The following is a 21,413-nucleotide window of genomic DNA, read 5'->3' on the forward strand; positions in this document are numbered from 1 at the left end:
ATATAGCATTAGGGACAGCAATTAGAACCTGCAAGACAGCAGTGGCAAAGCCAGCTCTGGATTTAGAGAAAATTGGCAAATGATAATGCTTGGTGAAAGTATGCACAGAACTCAAAGTAGCCGCTTCTAGGATGCCCCTGGTAGGAACACCTCTGAGAAAGGCTGTAGAAGTAGATGCAGCCCTGGTGGAGTGAGATATGATCCCCTGGGGGATAGGTTTTCAATGGTGCTTACAGCAGAAATGAATGCAATGGCTTATCTAGTTAGAAATGGTTTGTTTTGAAATAGCTTTCCCCTCTGCCCTGCAGCAAATGCTACCCGCAGTTGTTCCGATTTTCTACAAGGTTTAGTCCTGTCCAAGTAGAATCCAAGTTGTCTGTGCACATGCAAGGAATGCAGAATCCATTCTCCTTTGTTCTGTGGATTGGGAAAATAGGGTGACCAATGAATGAACTGATTAAGAGCCAGACTGGATACCACCTTGGGCATGAAGGCTGGACTGGTCCTGAGTGACACCCTGTCTGCATGAAAGATGATGAAAGGCTCCACTGCCATAAGAGCCTGTAAATTCAGATATCCTTCAAGCTAAAGTGATTGCTAAAAGGAATGCTGTTTTCCAAGAAAGAAATTTTAAATCTGCAGTAGCAGCTGACTCGAAAGGAGGTAGATTGAGTTTCTCCAATACAAAGTTAAGGTCCCAGGCAGGGGTTGGAGATCTCCTGGGTGGTCTCCAGTTTTTGGCCCCTCTGAGGTACTGCTTGAGCAGAAAATGAGAGAAAAGAGGGGAGGTTCTGTGTTATAATGAGCTGAAATGGCGGAGGCGTGGATTTTAATGGAAGAAAAGGACAGGCCCTTGTGAAGCATCTCAGTTAAGTATTGCAAAATCTGAGGTAAACTGGGCGCTGCTGTGCTCATCACTTGAGATTGGTTCCAGGAACAGAATCTTTTCAGTTTTTCAGCATAAGATTTTCTAGTACTAGGTCTCCTTGCCTCTAAGATGAAATCCATCACAGGTTTGGTGAGGGATGATAAGGGTGAATTTAAGTGATTAGCCAGGGTGCAAGGTTAAATGTTGGAAGCTGAGTGTGCAGAATTTGGTTCTCCTGCTGAGACAGTGGGGAAGGGATCTGAGGCAGGTGCCAAGGAGATAACCGTGACACTGCGCAGGAGGGGGTACCAGTGTTGGCGCGGCCAGTATGGAGCAATTAAGATCATCCTTAGTTTGTCCCGTTTGACTTTTAGTAAAACTTTGGAGAGCAGAGGCAGCGGGGGGGGGGGGGGGTATCAACTGAAGGAAAGAGCATCCACTTTCCAGGCTTGTTTGTGGGGAGTCCTTGTGCAAAACTTGTCCAACTGATAGTTCTGGGGGGGAGGCAAATAGATCCATGTCTGAGCTCCCCCATTTGCTTGGCAACATGTTGAAAATCCTAGGTTCCAGTTTCCACTCGTGTGGGTCCATTAGGTTTCTGCTTAGTCCGTCTGCCAGTGTATTCAATTTTCCTGGCAGGAATTGAGCTTGTAGGTGCACTTGGTAGCTCAAGGCTGTGCTCCACAATGCCATGGCTAGTCTGCAGAAGGGTTAAGAATGTGTACCCCCCCCCCTGCTTATGTAACACGTAACAGTGGTGCTGTCCATCTTTACCATTAGTTGTCCTAGAGGAATGTAGTCCTTGAAGGCTGTCAGAGCATTCTGTACAGCTAACATTTCTTTGTGACTGATATGTAGGTGCATTTGAATTGGGTTCCACTTGCCCTGAATGCACTTCCCTGCCAGGTGAGCCCCCCCATGCATAGTCTGAAGCGTCTGTAGTTAGGATTTGGATGGTAGGGGGTAGTGTGAATGGTATTCCCTTGTTTTGGTGGCAGGCCTCTGCCCACCAGAGAAAATCCAAGCGTAGGCAAGGTATGAGAGGGAGGTTGTTGGGGGGGTTGGGAGGATGGCCCAGTGGTTAAGGTGTTTGCCTTGCAAACACAAAGTATAGGGTTTGAATCTTACAAGGGATAATTGGCTAGGCTTAAAATGGCTTGCAAGGGCTGTTAGCCTAGTACTAACCTATGATAGGAATTATTGTTTCCAGGCTGTGAGAATGTTGACTCCACAGACTTTTTAGATACCACTGTAGTTTCCTCATATGCAATCTTGCATATGGAATTAGAAGAATGCAGGAGGCCATGAATCCAAAGCCTTGCAGTATTTGTCTTGCAGATAGCAGGGTTTTTGTGGCCACTTGTTTGAAATAGGTTACCAAATGAATTTGCTTTTCTAGCGTGAAGTAAGCCATCTGGGCAGTTGTACTCAAGCTTGCTCCCAGCAATGTAATTTGTTGACAGGGTACCAGTTGTGATTTCTTTTCGTTTATGGTGTACCCCAGAAAAGTTAGAACCCTTTTTACAAACGCCAGACTATTCAAAAGTATGTCCTGGCTTTCTGCCTGAATTAGACAATCGTCCAGGTATGGGTATATTTGAAGACATCTTTGCCTGCAAAATGCAATAACTGGAGCCAGGCACTTTGTGAATACCCTGGGAGCAGTAGACAAGCCAAAGGGCAGTGCAGAGAACTGATAATGCGTGTAGCCTGCTTTGAAGCGTAGGTATCTTCTGCAAGATTCCCTGATTGGGATGTGCAGGTATGCTTCTTTTAAATCTAGTGTTGCCAACCAGGTGTCTTTGCCTAGAATAGGAAGTAATTGGTGAAGAGTCAGCATCTTGAATTTTGGAATCTCCAGAAAGGTGTTTAGAGTAGACAGGTCCAGGAAGTCTGGAGTAGAAACCTTGTCCCTTTTCCTCTTCTAGTACCAGCTGAATAGCCCTCATGCTTAAGAGGGAAAGTATTTGTTTTTGAGCCTCTGCCCACTGATTTGGGGGCAGGTCTGGCCACCCATTTGATGTTGGCAACAGGTGGAAATGAAATCTGTTTCTCTGGGACACTATATTTAAAACCCATTTGTCCTGGGCTATGAGTTCCCAGTTCTTTGCATGAAGAGCAATCTTTCCCCCCAAAGAGGCAGTCAAAAGATAAGTGCTTGGGGATTTTAAAAGGAAGTCACTGAGACTGTTTTGTTATTTCCAGACTTGGAAGTGGAGGCCCCCCCCCCCACTGCTTAGTCCTGAGAGTCCCTTGGGATGGAAACCTGGGGTTTTTGCTGTGTCTGGGTTTGGCTTGAGAGGACTTGGAAGGGACTGGAAAGGACCAGTTCTTAGTAGGCCAGTGCCTACTAAATCTCGGAGGTTGCACTTGTAAAAAATATTTAACAGTTTGCATAGATTTAGCTTCATCTTCCATCTTTTTAAGAACTTCTTCAGCCTTGTTACCAAACAGGCGGTCCTGATTTAAAGGAGCATCCAACAATTTAACTTTAACATGATCAGGCAAAGATTGCTCCTTAAGCCAAGCATGCCTTCTAAGCACAGACCCAGTAACAGCAGCCCTGCAAGTGGCCTCTAAAGAATCAAAACCACATTGCAAAGTATGTTTTCCAACTTGTTCAGCAGAATGCATTAAGTCCTGTAAATCTTTATTTTCCACACAGTCAAGAATCAACATCATTTTCTGTTTAAGCAGTCCAATAATATGTTGCTGATATTTTAACATATGAAATTGGCAGTTTAAAGCTCCGATTGCCAAGGTTGCAGAAGTATAAACCCAATTTTTACCCAATCTATCCAGTGCCCTTGAGTCTCTATCAGAAGGGGTAGGATTTTTAGCAGTAGAAGCCTTAATGCCCTTGGGCCCCTGAGAAATAGTCTCTGGATCTGCAAAAGGATTTTTAAAAAGGAACATGTGAGACTCAGGAACCGTGTAGTATCTGTCAGGTTTACTAGGAGCAGGAGGCAGGGAATCAGGGGCCAAACTGGATTCCGAGAACACATCAACAATGTCTAATACAGGAGGTATTGTATAAGGCCTAGGCCGAGGAAGAAGGAGGAAATCCCTAAGCCTCTTTTTTGATTCAGAGAAGTCCTGACTCTCCCAGTGAAAATGTTCCCTTAAAGTATGCAAAGTCACTCCAAATGAGTAATCCTCAGGAGGAGATGCAGATGGAATGGATTCCTCTGCATCAGAATCTTCATAGGGTGGAATTGAAAATTCCTGATCAGAAGAAATGGAAACCTGGTCTGAAGATTCATAATCAGTGCCTTGCCTAGGCCTCTTAGCAGGGGGGGGGGGGCTGGGACCCCCTGATCAAGGTAATTAAATCCTCAGCCATTTTGATAATCTGTTTTTTAGGCATAGGGACCTGAGCACGTGGCTCATGCATCAGTTTTTTTTAGACATTTTGACCTTGTTTTTGTTGCTGGCGTCGGTTTAATATAAAAATGTTCAAGCCTGAAAACACCCTCAGAAGCCGGTGCCTGCTCAGCGGCTCCGGACCCATCCAAGGGAGAGACATCCGCGGGTTCAATACTTTGTGATTCTTGTGGCATACCGGACTCCGAATGGGTCTCGGAAGAGGTCTGCGACTCAAAAGAAGTGGGTATCAGGGGCTGCGAAAGTGCCTCACTGAGTACTAGTGACCCGGCGAATGGCTTAGGAGAAGCTTCGTCGTTGGTTTTGGACTTCGATGGTCTGTCTTCTTCCTTGCGTTTTTTGTGAACTCCAGTAGTCTGATTGCTAACGGATGACATTTCTGGGTAGTTAAATCTTGAACCAAAATATTTAGAAGCAAAAATATACAGACGCTTAATAGTGTGTTGGTTAAATTTAGCACAAAACTGACAGCAAGGCACGTTGTGATCAGGGCCTAGGCAAGGAATACATTACAAATGAAAATCCTTATGAGGTATTTGCTTCCCACAAATAATGCAATTATTAACTTTTACTGACATCGGTAAGGAGTAAGAAAAAGTTTCCCCAACGGGGTACTTAGCTTTAGTTTGAAGAGTTCGGTTCTGAAACTCGAATACGAAAATGAGTCGGCCAACCAGCACTTGCGAACTGCTTCTGCTTCGGGCACCGCGCGGCAAGAAAGACCATTTAAAATGGTGTTGGCTGCATGTTTTATACCCCTGATGACCTGACGTCATGGAAGAGGAGACAGCAACCAATGCAGGACCCAAGACTTTGTTATTCAGGTCGACTGAGGGCCACCTGCCAGCAGATTACCCAAATGTAATGACTGCAACAGTGAAACACGAAGAACATCTGGAGAAACTATCCAGTCCTATTAAGTTCAATTCAGTCATTCCTATCAGGTGAGAAGTTCTGGAGAGGGATGCAGTCTTCAGGGCAGAAGGTGAGATCAGGGGAAGGGAAACCAAATCTGACAAGACTAAAAGGGTGCAAGGAGGATAAGTGTGCTCATCAACCAAAAAGCCTGCTGTTAAAACTTGGGAGAGAGAGGTAATTGTGAGTACGCATAGAGAAGACTGTAGGGCCATTCATGGGCTATAGCACCTCTAAGTGACTCCCTGTTGGAGTTATCAGGGCAAAGAACCTGCTGCACTTCTTGTTGATGGAAGAAAACAGGTCACAGCACACCTGGCTCCACTGACAGAAAACTCTCTCTGCCACTTTCACACTGACAGACCACTTGAGACATCCAAAGGACCTGCTTAGTTTGTCTGCAATCACACTGGACTTTCCCAGAATGCACATTGCTATTAGAAAGTGACCAGAACAGATCATCTATTGCCACAATCTCACTGCTTCTCAACAATGTGGAAAATACTTGGTTTCTCCCTGTTTGATGATGTACCAGGCCACTGACGTACTGTATTGTCTGAACAGCAACTGTCCCAGATGGGAGAGCATTTGGAAAAGCCTGCAATGCTCGGAGAACTGCTCTCATTTCCAGTACATTGATATGCATTTTGGCCGCTTTAGGGGACCACATACATTGGACTGTCCTTCCCAAGAAATACCCCACCCCCAGTTGTTAAGTGTGCATGGTCACTGTGACTGCTGGCAGGGGAGCATTCATGGTAACTGTGACCACTCGCAGGGGAGAACAAAGGGGCGACCTTTCGGTAGATGGTTCAAATGAATCCATAAAATATGCCTTTTGCATGCCTGTGTAATGGTGACTGGAGCAGTTTAAAGGATGTCAAAGAATGGACCATTGGACGATTGAACAGACAGAGTTCACTGAAAGATTTGCATGTGAAACCTGGCCATACACGAGGGTAATAGCAAATGCTATGGATCGCAAGGCTTGTAGAGTTGTACCAACTCAGCACAGATCCTCGTGGTGGCCTGCAGAGTGATCCAAGCAGCAGAGAGCTAAAAGAGTGACTTTCTACCAGATACAAGTATTTTATGTGGCTTTCCCACTGTTATTAAGCTAGCGACTGCATTTCGCCTGTTTAACTGCTACTTTAAGTGATTTCTGCATTTTACACTGTTTATTGCACTTTAAGTTACTAATTGTTGCAAATTGTTTCTGTAGGCTACACACTAAAGTGCGCTAGCCGATTTACAGCATTTATAGCATTTACTGTCTGTTTTTTTCCTTGTCTCTGTAATAAAACAAAAAAATCTCTTGTTTTCCCACCTTACTGAACTAGAGTAGTCCAGTTTCAGAGTTGCTGATCCCTGGGCTTTGTTTTTAGTTCCTGTTACTGATCCATTGCCTTATTAGGAAGGAGGGAAGTTTCTTTGCTTACCAGTGGGTGTGGGAAGCACTGAGCGGCCTTTTTGTCCGATTTGGTGAAGTTTCAGCCAGAAACTAGTAGTCCATTGGTCGTTTTGGGCCAATTCCTAGCTCCCTTCAGCCCCTGCTATAAAACACGCTAAACGCGTAAGCACAATTTAGCGGAGTTACCAATGTTGCACACAAGAGCAGCGGTTAAACAAGGTTAAACTATTTGGGCCATCTAAATTCCACTCTTCCAATTTTCCCTTAGAACTACCTTCCTCGAGCTGTACTGCTGATCTAACCAGCATATCCTATAACTGAAAAATTCATCTCTACTTGATTCCCAAGTAGACTATTCTCTATCTGTAAAGCCTAGCACTTACTCCTACAGTACTTGCACCTCGATAAAGCACTCTTATTATAGATAGTACCCCACCAGCCTAAAACCCACTTCCCCCGGAGTCCTTTGAAAGTCTCTTTATCTACTACTTCTAGTATGTCGAGGGATCAGTTGCTAGTGTCCTCTACAGCTCAACTGGTGAACCTGGGAAAATTGAGGCAATGTTACAATTGCCTCATGTACACAGACAATCCTCTCCTTCTCCCACAAAACACAAATACATGCGAGAGATGCAACTATACGGCCAAACTGGAGGCTGAGCTCTCTCAACATAGGACTGGCAAGACCAGACACGAGGAGAAGGTAACCACACATAATACATACCCAGTCACACATGGTACCATCACAACGTCAAATCATACACATACTCACACAAAGACATACTCGGAGGCTCTGATCAAAAATTTACCAAAACAGCAGAGGCCACCAAAGCAGGCACCCAAACAACTACCACCTCACGACCCAACACATGCAACACATAGACCACACAGTCAGAGTGTCAAACAGTCACAGCCCTTAAGGCCAAAAAAATGCCAGACACACTTGTCATTGGTGATTCCATAGTCAGACACACTGACGTCCCGCTCACCAGACTGAGTAAAGAGAAGGTCACAGTAAGCTGCCTGTCGGGCGCTAGAATCCGCCACATAACGCAAGCACTCAGGTCTCTCAACAGCAGGTACAAGTACGACTCAGTCATTGTCCACGCTGGTGTCAACGACCTGAGACGTACCTCCTTGGACTACATGAAAAGGGACATCGAGGAGCTCTCTGATTATGTAGCCCAGGCAGGTATGACCCTGACCTTGAGCAGTATCCTACCTTCACCTAGAATGATGCCACAATACAGTGATAAGATGATCAGCTTTAATAATTGGCTTAAATTCTGGTGTCATTCAAAGGGGATCCAATGTCTGTCTGCCTGGGATGACATGCTGGACAAGCCACGCTGCTTGAGGGACGGCTTGCACCTGTCACCCTGGGCTTCGGATATTGGCAAAGGCTCTTGCCACCCCATAGTGCCTTTTTAGGCAAGGCTCAAATTCTAAACCTACCACCCTAGAACACCAAAAGGAAAAAACTAAGGGTAATGCTGCTCAATGCCAGAAGTCTCAATCTCAAGATGCACGCACTCGAGGCCCTTCTCAATATGGAGAACATCGATGTCTGTGCTGTGACAGAAACCTGGTTCAAGGCTCCTGAGAGCACCCCAGCACTAACAGGTTTCACCTCATATCATGCGTTCGGCACCAAAATCCGGACAACACCAAGAAAGGAGGGGGGGGTGTCCATATTCATAAAGGACACCCACACCTCAAGGTTGGTGGCAACGCACGATGCATCGGAGACCATCCGGGTGCAATTAACCATAGGCAAGACTGCTCTGCAATTTGTAGCATGTTACAGGCCACCCTCTCAAACTCAGGAACCTCACATGGCCTTCCTGAAAACATTGGAGGCGATAAATGTATCTCCAAACACCATCATACTAGGTGACTTCAACTACCCTAATATAGACTGGGAACACTACTCAAGCCCGAACACTCTAACCCAAAGATTCCTGGAGTTCATAAACTCAAATGCCATGGAACAACTAGTCACCATCCCCACAAGAGGAGAAAACATACTTGATCTCATCATCACGAACATGGGATCAAAATGTTCAACACCGGAAGTATACCCCTCACTGGTGAGACCAGATCATAAACTAATCTCGCTGGAGGTCCTCATCCCGCCCCCACCTGAAACAAAAAAGACCACAGTGAAAAACTTCTCAAAAGCCGATTTCACACTTCTAAAAACTAGTGTGGTCTCCTTTAAGGCCCTGGAGCCAGTGGTAAACATTACTCAAACCGCTGAATCACTTACAAATGCCTTCTACCAGCACCTACAGGACTGCATGGATCAGGCAATCCCAAACAAAACTAAGACTCTCTGTACCAAAGGCAAGCGTCCAGTCTGGTGGACCCCAGCCATAAACAAGCTCTACAACAAAAGGAGGAAGCTACTACAAGATAGAGCAAAATCCTTGAAAGGTAAGACACCTTTGATCATTATAAGTAAAAACTAAGAGCTCTCATAAAATCATCCAAGGCAAATTTTGAGAGAAAAATTGCCAAGGACTCTAAAGAGAATCATAAGGCCTTCTTTAGCTATGTTAGAAACCTAGGAGGAAACTCCCAGATATGCTCAGAATTAGTTCAAAATGATGTGAAAATTACTGAACCTACACACATTGCCAACATACTGGCTGACAGGTTCAGTGCAAACTTCTCCCCCCCAAAAGGAGAGATATCTATTCCAGAGGATTGTACCCCCCCAAACATCTCCAACGCCCAGGTGAGAACTGCCCTCACCAAGGCAAAAAACACAGCATCCATGGGACCGGATGGTGTCCCCGGCTGTGTGCTTCACGAACTCAACGAGGAATTAAACCCACAGTTAGGACAGCTGTTTAATCTTAGCCTCACCTCAGGATACGCCCAAGGAGTGGCGCACAGCGACTGTGGTCCCACTTCATAAGGGCGGTGCCTCCACAGACCCTGGAAATTACCGCCCCATTAGCTTGACAAGCCTTATCTGCAAAGCCATGGAGAGGATCATAATGGAACTCACAAATAAAGACATAGAGAACTTGCAGACTTTGGATCCAACCCAGTTTGGCTTTGTCAAAGGCAGATCCTGCCTCTTAAACTTGGTTGACTTTTTCGAGACAGTCACCAAGGCCATTGATGAGGGAAAGGCAGTCCATACAGCCTACCTCGACCTGGCAAAGGCCTTGACACAATACCCCACTCAGGTATCATCGAAAAACTCATCAGCTTGAATGTAAACCCATACATCACAAGATGGGTTGCAAACTGGCTAAGTGACAGAACCCACAGGGTCAGAGTTGCTGGAGCCATGTCAGACTCAAAGCCTGTCACAAGTGGTGTCCCACAGGGCTCAGTCCTGGGTCCACTCTTGTTCGGCATCTACTTTTCTGAAGTACAAGCAAACACAGGAGGGTTATGGCTGACAAAGTTTGCAGATGACTGCAAACTGGGCGCCATAGTCGAAAACACATCTGACACAGATATCCTCCAGAAGGGCCTCACAGAAACGGATAACTGGTGCCAGAGCCATGGCCTGAAGTTAAACGCCAAAAAATGCATAGTCATACCCTTCGGGAAAAACAAGGTTACCCCTAGCTACCATATAGGTGGCAATCCACTGAGCACAGAAAAAGTCATCAGGGATCTGGGGACCCAGGTTGACAGTAGCCTTTCGTTTGACACTCATGTTGCTAAAGTAGTTAAGAAAACCTTCTATACCGCCCACCTGATCATGAAGGGATTCACATCTAGATCAAGGGAGGTCATCGTCCCCCTGTACTCATCACTCATTAGACCTATGATTGAGTACAATGCCCCGTTCGGAATGTATCTGACCAGACACCTGCTGCAGCTTGAAAGGCCCCAAAAGATCCTCACCAAAAGGATAAAGGGTCTCAAAAATATGTCTTATGCTGCCCGACTGAAAGAACTCCAGCTCTATTCAGTCTCATACCGCTTGCTCAGAGGTGACCTGTGCCTGACATATACGGCCATGTCAAACCCAGATTTGATGAATATGCTTCACCTCAAAAAATCTAGATCCCTCAGAACCACAAGGGCGGGAGACTTAAACCTTGACACGGTTATAAATAGAACGTGCTGGAGGGACAGATTCATCACCCAGAGACTCCCTATGCTGTGGAACAAAATCCCGGTACATGTGAGGCAGAGCACCTCTCTGGCCTTGTTCAAGAGGAATCTTGACCAATGGATGGGAGATTGCAGATATACCCCAGGGATTACTTCAGTGTCACTGCTTAACAGAGGCACAGCAAAATGATAGGCATAGTTTTTATTCAAACTAAAGGGGTGGCGAAAGCCACATAACTATGGGCTAGGCTTATAAATGCCCTTGGGCAGATAGCCTAGTATGAACCTATGAACCTATAGAATCGGTCATGCTAGAAGGGAAGTATTCTGCATTACCTTCCTGACCTGGGATCTTGGTGTCTGTATTCAAGCATGAGGTAAAGAGGCCATCTGACAGATTGTGTTCAGACAAGCATCTATGAAATCCAGCCTCTGTGTGGGGAGTTGCGATTTGTTGCAACTGATCATGATGCCTAGATAAGTGCAGAACTGCAACAAGTAGCTCCTTGCCTGTAGGAGTTGATGCCTGGCTGGGTCAGTCATCTAGGTATGGAAACACTCAATCACAGCAGTTTCAAGTGAGCTGCTACCACTGACATGCATTTGGTAAACACCCTGGGGGGGCTGTGGTGAGACCAAAGGGCAGTGCTCTAAACTAGTAACGATAGACTCCCAAACAGAAGCGCTGATAACTTCTGGAGCACCTGTTCATTTTGATGCGAGTACGCATCCTGAAGATGATCCATCAAGCACATGTAATAGTCCTTTTGCAGTATTGCTACAATGGACTGAAGCAATATCATCCGAAACCTTGAATATTGAATGAACTGGTTAAATTTACTGTGATCCAGAACTGGTCTCAAGTCCCCTGACTTTTTTTGGCACCAAGAAGCTTGAGTAGGTCCCAGATCCTCTCTGGTCTGTTGGACCCTCTGGGATGACCCTTTTTTCTAGCAGCTTTTTTATTTCTAACGCCACTGCTTCCCACTGATTGGGTGGAACATCAGGGCTTCTTTTCATTTTTGGTAGGGGAGCTTGGGAAAATGGTACTGTATAACCTCTGGACATGATTCTCTACAACCAGGAATCTTTTGTTATAGACAACCAGGCTCTCTGGTGCAGAAGCATGCAACCCCCAACTTGTTCCAGAGAGTAAAAGTCAGGTCGCCTTTCAGGAGTGCTGTAGGATCTATACAAGAAATAATCTCAGAATCCCTGGTTCTGCAGGCCACCTCTGCTACAAGAATGACATTTTCCATTTGAGTCCCCCCACCCCTGGGGGAACTATATCTGCATGAGTCTTGAAAAGGACCTTGGGATTAATGAAACCACATTTTTCTGCATCCCTGTTCATTACTTGAGAAAGGTCTTTTGAGGGGCTGAAATACATACACCAACAGACATGGTCTTTCTGTTTTCTTCACATCTGGATACTGTCTCCTTCACCCTGGGCCCAAAACAAGATGATCCATCAAAGTGTGCACTGATAAAGACAAATGGCTCTTTAAAATGTCACAGCTGAACCCAAGCATGTCGCCTAATAGATATGCCTGAACCTGCTGCCTGTGAAGTACCCTCCACTGCATGGGAGGATCAGCCTCATGGATGCATCAGAAAGAGACTGGAGGGTGGCCAGCTACAAGGAGATTTTATTTTGGTTCTTGGCAGACATGGACCCAGAAAGAGATCTGGAAAGCTCTTTGGTCAAATCTCTTTGCAATCTCATAAAAATGTGTCAGATAATTCAGCAACCTGAGTGCAAAGGTTGCTGAAGCAGACAACAAACCTGTCCAAGGCCCTGGACTCCCTGTTAGGGGGATATACAGAAGATCTCTGTTCTCCAAGTTTTTTCTTTTTGGCTGCAGCCACAACTATAGCATCATCTGGGACTTTTCTCCAGTGGCTAGTTCTTTAGTGGAGTTAGAATTTTGTCAGGTCTTTTAGGTTATCAGCTCTACATTATCAGACTACTTCCACGCCCAGTGAAAAACAAGATCTAGGAGTTAAATCAGCTAGGGTAGTTTATCTAAGTAGTACATGGGTTAGAATGGAAAGCCTCCAGGAACACACACTTCTCAGGGGGAGCTATCGGAGGACCAACCATCTTTTTAATTTCAGGATCTCTAGGATGTCTCCAAAGGAGACATCTTCAGGTGGAAATCTGGGGGAACCCTCCCCTTCATCAAAACTGATGTCCACCGTTAATGAGATTTCTGACAGGAATTGAGGTGTCTCCTTTTAAACATCATCTTCTGAGGAACTTCCTCAGGGGGTTGGTCTGGAAAAGTATCAGAAGAGATGATGTCCTGAGGGACTGACTGGAAGCTAGACTGGGTTGTCTCCCCAGTAGACTGAATGGATGAGGTGCAGAGCAGAGAACTAGAGGAGGTAAATTTGTCTGATCCGAGGGTACCAAAGATGTCCTTTCTATAGGTAAACAGAAGGTCCTCTGCACAATCTCAAAGGCAGAATGTATAGGGGAAACAAAAGCTGATGGCAAAGGAGCCAGAAAATCTCGAACAGTCGGCACCTACATCCCCATAAGCATTCCACCTGATGAAGAAGTGGGACCCGAGCTGTCCAACACCAAAGACCTGAGGGGAAAAGACCACTCCGAAAGCTTTGGAGTCTATCCCAAACTCCACCAGACCTGGCACTGACACTTTGTATCACAGAGTCCTACAGCTCTTAAAGGTTCTAGGCTGGGTGACTCAGGGAAGTCAATGGACTAGAACAGATCTTCAGATCCAATGAGAACACCACCAGGGGTCTTGGATCAGAGGGCTCCGAAACAGCGGGTCAAATTGGAGAAGAGACAAAAAGTGAAGCGAACAAAGATCAGCACGTAGATATGGAGGGAGTCGGAGCTGGGAGCACCCCCATATGGATCTGAGCTCTGAGGAATTTCCTCATCATCCTACCCACACACATCAGCTTCAGTTAAACTTCTGGAAGTAGTAAAAGACAAAGTGCAGGATGAAGGTCTAGAATGCTTGTGGGCGAATCCCTCCAAAAAGGGGCAAGGAAGCAGTGAAGAAACATGATCTGGTAGAAGGGGAGGAGTTCAGATCCAATGAGACCTTGGATTTAGAACCAGTCAAATCCCAAGAAGTCATATCAGACTTTTTTGTACTAGGTTCTGATGAAGCCACCAAGAAAGAGCAGTCCAGGAACCTCTTGCACGACTCCTTTTTCTTTAGTTACTAATTCTGGCTTCCCCTTGTCAGGTTTCTTGAGTTTCAGCAACAAAAGAAGGGGAAGGAAGGAAGGAGGTCCCTCAGCACAAACTTCCTGTCGTCAATAACAGCTCTGGAGCAGAATCTACAGCAGATAGCACAATCCTTGTCCAAGTGTGCAGGTCCTAAACAATAAACATTCCCTGTGGGCGTCCGGGAATCTTATGCCTACAGGTAATGCACTTTTTAAAACCAGTAGGCTTGTCCGCCATAATTATCCAAACTAATAAAGGGAAGAAAAGTTTTTCAATAAAAGGGATACTCTATAGAATAAATCTAAAGTGAAGGAAGAGGAGAATACCAACATGGTACTTAAGAGAGGTACTGACCGAAGGGCAGCTAAAGGAGAACCGGAAAAGGTTAAATAGACAGAAAGGAATTTGTAAGGGAGGTAAAAGAATTAAGCTAAACAGAAAAACGAATTTCAACTTACTAAACAAGACAATATATAAAATTCTAAAGCTCAAAAGCAACAGGATCCACATCTGAAGATGAATGATGGCAAACGAGATCTGATCTACATAGAGTTGGCGGGGCATTATGAATAAAGGGATAAACTCGAGAGTTTTGAATCCAAAGATCTGGCAGAAGCGTCTGAGTCAGATCAGAGTCTCAAACCAATCAGTTGACGAATGAATGAAAAGGACATCAGATCTACAGAACTCTCACTAGCCTTATATGCAAGGTTATGGAATTAACTACCTCAGATGTCATTAACCTGGACATTGAAAGACATCTAGGCATTTACTGTTGATTGTCAAAAGATAAGGAAGTATGCCTCCACAAGTAGTCCAGAATGCCTTTTACCTGTCTCATCTAATTTCCAAAGGCTTCTGCTCTAAATCCAAGTCTCAATTTCCCCTTTACTTACATCTCATCAGACCCATTACTGAGCATAATGTCCCTTTTGGCATGTATTCATCTAAACATATCTCTCAAACTGAGAAACCTCAGATATTCATAACTGAAAAGATCAGTGCCTTCAAAGACCTAAGTTATCAGAACAGACTGGCGGTCCTCTCTCTCTATTCAGTCCTTTATGGAATCCTGCAGGAGAATTAAGCCATGACATATCAATTGTTTCTAACCTCTTATTCCTTCACAGAACAAATGGTTCCAGCAAAACACCCAGTTGAAGGAAAGAATAGTTGTGTAAAATCTTACCATAACCATATATGTCCTTCCCTTCCATGTTGCAGTACTCTTAGTGTGGGATTCTCCACCTCAGGTGACCCCAAACGTCAGCTCCTATATAAAACCTTTAAGTATGGATGCTGGAGGTACATAGGACGTCACACAGAGGACCATAAACCAGGGACCTTAAATGTGACATCTGCACGCACAGATCTCAGAACTTAACTGCCCAGTCAGACCGTTGGCTAGTATGAGCCAAATGATGTCCATAAAAAGTGTGAAGTGCCATTTGCTGGTTAGTCTGAACATAATCTAGGGGTGCTCCAGGGTGCCCTCTATACAGACCAATTGTAAGAAGGGGGATAGGTGGGAGGAAGGAATACTGCAACATGGAAGAGAAGGACATCTATGGTTATGTAAAGACTTCACAACTTTTCTATGTCCTTCTACTCCCATGTTGTAAAATTCTTAGTGTGGGAGAGTGCCAAACTTAATTAGAAGGAAGAGTGGAGGCAGAGGTAGCCGATTCCAGGAAGCCCTGTAGGACTGCCCTAGCAAACACTTTTCTGGCTCTGGAGATGTGGTCCAATTTGTAGTGTTTGGTAAAGGTATGTATAGAGGACCAGGTGGCAGCCTCCAGGACGAAGGCCGTGTCCAGGCCTTTAAAGAAGGCTTTGGAGGATGCTACGGCCCTAGCAGAGTGAGCCCTTACTCCCTAAAGTAGATCCTTGCCATGGTAGGAGTAGCAGAAGTGGACAGTTTTTCTGATACCACAAGAAATAGTTGGGTGGATTTTCTGATGCACTTAGTTTTGTCCAAATAAAACCTCAGTTTCCTGTGCACATCCAGGGAATGGAGTAACTTCTCACTGTCATTGGTGGGAGAGGGGAAGAAGGTGGGCAGGTGACTGGTTTAAATAGTTCGTTGACCACCATGGCCATGAAAGAAGGGTTGGTGCATAGGATCACCCCTGTCCTTGTGGAAAATGGTATAGGGTGGACAGGGCGCGACAGCTTGCAATTCTGACACCCTTCTTGCAGAGGTAAGGACCACCAGTAGGAACAGTTTTCCAAGTGCACATTTGGAGAGTTCAGAGCTGGCTGGCTCAAATGGAGCCAGTGTGAGATTTTCTGGATAAAGTTAAGATCCCAAGGCGGTGGGACCGGTTTTCTTGGTGGTTTGATGTGCAAGACCCCTTTCAGGAACAATTTTACATCTAGCCTGGAAAGCAGAGGGGGTGTCTAGGGGTAAAGCAGGCAGAGATTGCAGATAGGTAGATTTTCACTGAAGAGTATGAAAGGCCAGCCTTGATAAGTTCACACACAAGCTAGGACTAAAGGAACATCTGCTAGAAAGGGATCCCTCTGCTTTTTGAGACACCATTTGGTGAGTCTTCCCCATTTAGAAATGTAGGATCTCCTGGTAGTAGGTTTCCTGACCTCCCTCAAGACTGAAAGCACGTCCTCAGAGTAGCTGTGTCTGAAGAGAATTAAACGTTCATCACCCAGGGTGTTAGACATTTCTGCAGTTAAAGATGAATGAGTGTTCATTTCTGCTGTGTGAGTAGGTCCACCTTGTGGGGTAACTTGTGGTGATTGCCCTTGGCGACAGAAGTAGGGGGAACCAATGTTGCCTTGGCGAGTAGGGAGCCACCAGCAAGATTTTTGGTTCATCCTTCCTGATCTTCAGGAGGACCTTTGGAATGAGAGGGAAGGGGGAAATGCATACAGAAATCACCCCTTCCGTGAAATGTCGAAGGTGTCCACCCTCCAGGCTAGTGGGGAGGGGTCCTTGGTGAAGAATTTTTTCAAAATGTCTGTTCTGGGGGGAGGCAAACAAATCTACTTGAGGCGTGCCCCACTGGTGGACAATGTCTAGGAAAACTTCCCTGCTCAACATCCACTCGTGATATGGAGAGGATGATCTGCTGAGCACATCTGTCTGTTGGTTGTCTTGGGATGGGATGTAGGCTAGGGTCCCAACTCTGTATTGCTATCCTGCATAGGAGATGGGACTTGGGTCCTCCTTGTTTGTTGAAGTACCACATGACTGTGGTACTGCCTGTGAAGATTTGAAGGGGACCGGGTTGTAGGATTAGGGTAAAGGCTTTTAGGGCCAAAAGGACTGCCATCATCTCCCTCACATTGACATGTTTTTTCCAGAAGGCAGAATGACAGTTCTCCTGTACCTTAAGACCCTTCACAGTAGCCCCCCAGGCCAGGTTCGATGCATCTGTATGCATGTGCTGAACTGGTGTGGGGGGGTGGAGTGGAAGTCCTGGGTTCAATTGAATTTGTTGCATCCACCATTTCAATTTTGTTTTGAGGCAGGGTAAGAGTGGGATCTGAAATTGTAGAGGGTGTTTGTGCTGGGCCACACATTCTTCAGAAACCACTGCAGTTTTCTCATATGCAACCTGGCTAAAGGTAGCATAGGAATACTGGCTGCCATAACACCCAGAACCCGCAGGAATTGTTTTGCTAATAGTCGTTGTACCTGGATTAGGTCCTGGAAGTGGGGAGTAAGGGAGAGAACTTTGTCCTGAGGGAAGAATGCCCGCATCAGGTCTGTTCTGATCCTGCATCCCAGGAAGACTTTGTCCTGCTGTGGGGGGTTATGGATGACGTGAGGAGGTTGAGGGTGAACCCCAAGCCTTGTAGTAGGGACATGGTGAACTGCAAGTGGTCTCTTAGGGTATCCTCTTGTTCTGCAAGAATGAGGATGTTGTCTAGGTATGGGTAAATTTGTACGCCTTTGGTTCTGCAGTGGGCTACTGCTGGGTTCAGGCATTTTGTGAATACCCTGGGTGCAGTAGATAAACCAAAGGGTAAAGGCTGTAAATTAAAAATGATAACATTGCCTAATAAAATGTAAGTACTTTCTGCAACAGGGTTTTATAGGGATGTGATGGTAGGCCTTGTTGAGATCTAGTGTGGCCACGAATGCCTGGGCTGGCAATAGTGGAAGGAGGGTCTGGAGGGATAACATTTGAAGGAAGAGATTTTGAAAGGACAGATCCAGAGTTGGCCGCCAAAAGCCTTCCTTCTTTGGTACAAGAAATAACCCTGAGTAAAAACCTTTTCCTTCTTGTCCCAGGGGGACAGATTCTATAGTTCCATGGTTCAAGAGATCCTTTAGGATCTGGGGAATAAGGGGTAGCTGATTTTTGGGTGGGAATGTTATGCCCCTTGTAGGGGATCTTTCTTTCCAAGAGAGAAAATATCCCTCTTCCACTATTGCCAGGACCCAGCGGCCTGTGGTGATAGTTCTCTAAAGCTGTAGGCAGTGAGAGACAGGCTGACAGGGGAAGTGTGCAAGGCAGTCGCACATTATTGGAGCCATTTCAATCATGAAAGGGCTGTTTTTGGGTAGTCTGAGAGGAAACTGGTCTGGAAGTGGTTTGTCTCCTGGCTCCTTTCCTATGTCTAGAGGAGGAAGGAGTGATGGAGGAGGAGGTCCTCCTGACACAAGTAGTCTTGGCTAGGTGATTCCTATAGTATTTAGGAATGGGAGGTACTCAAAGATGTTTAATATCCTGAAGCCCCTAGCTTTTCTCCTGAAGGTTTTTAAGAGTTCTGAGGACTGTTTTCCAAAGAGGAGGCTGTGGTCAAGAGAGGCATCAAGAATTTTGGACTTAAAGTCCTCTGGCAGAGATTGAAGGCAAAGCCAAGATCACCTGCATAGCACTGATGCAGAAGCAGCAGATCTTGCAGAGGCTTCTGCTACATTACAACTGCATTTAATCAAATGTCTGGCCACTTGCGAAGCCAGGGACAGTTTTGAGGCTACCTCTGTCTTGTTAGAGGAGTCAGGCAAGGAGAACAGGAGATTAGAGACCTGGGATACTAAGTCCAAGGTATATTTTACCATATGAGTTCGGTAGATGATGGCTCTGAAGGCTAGGGTGGAGGAGGAATAAACTTTCTTGCCTATCCTGTCCATATTCTTACTGTCCTTGTCAGTAGGTAAAAGGGACGAGGAAAATATTAATCTTGACTGCTTGTCAGGGGATACAGATATCATTGCTGGGTCTGCCAAGAGTGGCTTCACCAGGAGCTTCTGATCATCGGGCACCTTGTAGAAATGGTCAGGTCTCTTAGGAGCAGGTGGCTGCAATCAGGAATTTTTGATGCTAAAGAAAATGCATCAAGATAGGTGCACACAACTGGTGAGATGGCAGATGGAGATTATACTTAAAGTAATTCAAAATATCTCTCGATCTTCAGTCATTTGGGAAGTATCCCATTTGAAATATACTTAAGTTTTGGTAATGGTCTCCCCAAAGGTGATGTCCTCTGGGGGAGAGTTCTCTTCAATGGATTCATCATCAGGGGAATAGTATTCCAGTGGAGAGGCAATCTGTGAAGAATAAGTAATTGACTCATCAGATGAGGAGTAAACCTCCTCCTCTTCTGTTGCCTGAGACGTGGGAAGGTGGATTGAAGTAGCTGAGGCAGGCCTAGGATTGAAAACTGGAATGGTGGAGAGTGAAGAGGCTGAGGGCATAAGAGCTATGAAGGCTTGCATCAAGGAGTGAAGGATTGCCAGTCAGGTAAATCCCTTAGCCGAGGGAGACAGATGCTTACTTTTCTCTTTCCTTTTCAAAGGAGTAACCATGGGAGAAGGCCTAGTCTCAAGGCCCTTTGCTGGTGCTGGGGCTTTGGGCTGTGGAATCCCAGTCAGGCATCCGGCGAGGCCTGGTTACCCCACATCGGTAGAAACAGACGTCCGAGCTACCTCCATGGACGTGCCGGCCGTTACTTCAGAAGCAGCTTCCTTGAGGGAAGTCAGCAAAGTAGAAGGCTCTGACGAACGTTCCTCAACTCCTAAATTGGAAGCTGCTGGGGCGTCCGATGGTGAAGGAGCAGTAGCAGCAGGCAGTGACAACTTTTTTTTTTTTGTGGAGGCTCTGCCGGGGGGGTGATTCTGGGTCCATCCTAAGCGCTAATTTCTTTAGCCATTGGTTTTCTAAATAAAAGATTAAGGGTGGCCAAATGCTTCTGAGGGTCTTAAGGATGAATGACTGGCAAATTGAACAGGAGGTATGGTCGTGTTCTCGGCCTAAGCAAAAGACGCAACAGTCGTGTGAGACTTTATGCAGAATCTGACGCCCGCAACGGCATTTACCCCTTTTAGCAGACACTGGCTAAAAGGGGAGGACAGCAAACCAAGCTCAAGCAAAGGTAAAAAGGCAAAATCCCCAATGGGGTACTTGGCTATAGACGTCTTGATAGCAGAGGAGCGATGCAATCTATCTGACATTTGACTACGGCTGAAAAGTTCTGAGGTCTGTGTGTCCAGATGTCACATTTAAGGTTCCTAGTTTATGGCCCTGCGTGTGACGTCATATGCACCTCCAGCAACCAGGCTTAAGCTTTTATATAGGAGCCAACGTTCAGGGTCATCTGAGGCGGACAATCCCACACTAAGAATACTGCAAAATGGGAACAGAAGGACATCCAAGCCTTCATCAACACAAAGATGCATTGATGTGGAATTCATTCCCCACTTCCAGAATCAACTTCCACGACATGTCAAGCAGAATAGCACCCTTGCCACCTTCAGGGTAAAACTAGACAACTGTATTGGCAACCTCAAATTCTCTCCTAATCTGTCTTGAGGCCTGAGAGAACCTTAGAATAAGAGTTATGGCTAGGTCTGTAATGGTCTGCAGACAGACTGCTGTACTTGCCCTATGAGTTTTGCAATGGGGCTTCCTATAAACATCAAAGGACAAAGTCCACTATTACATCTAAGTATTAAAGTCACTGTGGGTTCACCTGATCTGCAACACCAACGAAAACAAACATATCGTGGCTATGAGGCCTTTTCAAGCTGGGGGAACAGAGTCCCTAGATTCCTTGAGGCTTTGTCTTGGTTGAAGTACTTAAAAGTACTTGGGGCAGTCCATGTCATTATGCACATTTCCAATGAAATACAAACAATGACAGTAAAGGTTGTGGCACAAAAGTATGGGGCAGTTCAGACATCAAACAAGGGAATCTTCCAGTGAAATGTTTTAGGAATTGGATCCAGACCTTCTGAGCAGGAAAACGAACAAAGCAAAACAGGGATACACTGTATTTGCTTAGTCTGCGGTGTAATATTGCTCTGTACCTGCAGGAGGCAAGTTTGCCCTTTAGAAAGGACACAAAAAATGTATTTTACAAGTATGCTAAACTGAGAATTTAACAGGAAGGAAGCCTCCAATTACTACCTGCAGGCCACCTTAAGACTAAGTACTTTCATGCAACGACTAACAAAACAGTTCAGCACAGGTCATGCATACATAATACGAAAGAGAAACAAAGCAATCTGGTACTTCTTTCATTGACAACATATTATTACAATGAAAACCAAACAAGAAGGGACTCAAATG

General features: G+C 45.5%; 1 protein-coding gene across 1 annotated transcript in view; it reads right to left on the reverse strand.

The window, feature by feature from the left end:
• SMARCC1 (SWI/SNF related, matrix associated, actin dependent regulator of chromatin subfamily c member 1) overlaps window positions 1-21,413 on the reverse strand; it is a 1,897,600-nt gene that overhangs the window by 1,217,704 nt on the left and 658,483 nt on the right. The window lies entirely within an intron of this gene.

This window comes from Protopterus annectens, chromosome 3.part0 (assembly GCF_019279795.1).
Source record: "Protopterus annectens isolate FY-2018-M chromosome 3.part0, PAN1.0, whole genome shotgun sequence".
Taxonomy (NCBI): domain Eukaryota; kingdom Metazoa; phylum Chordata; order Ceratodontiformes; family Protopteridae; genus Protopterus; species Protopterus annectens.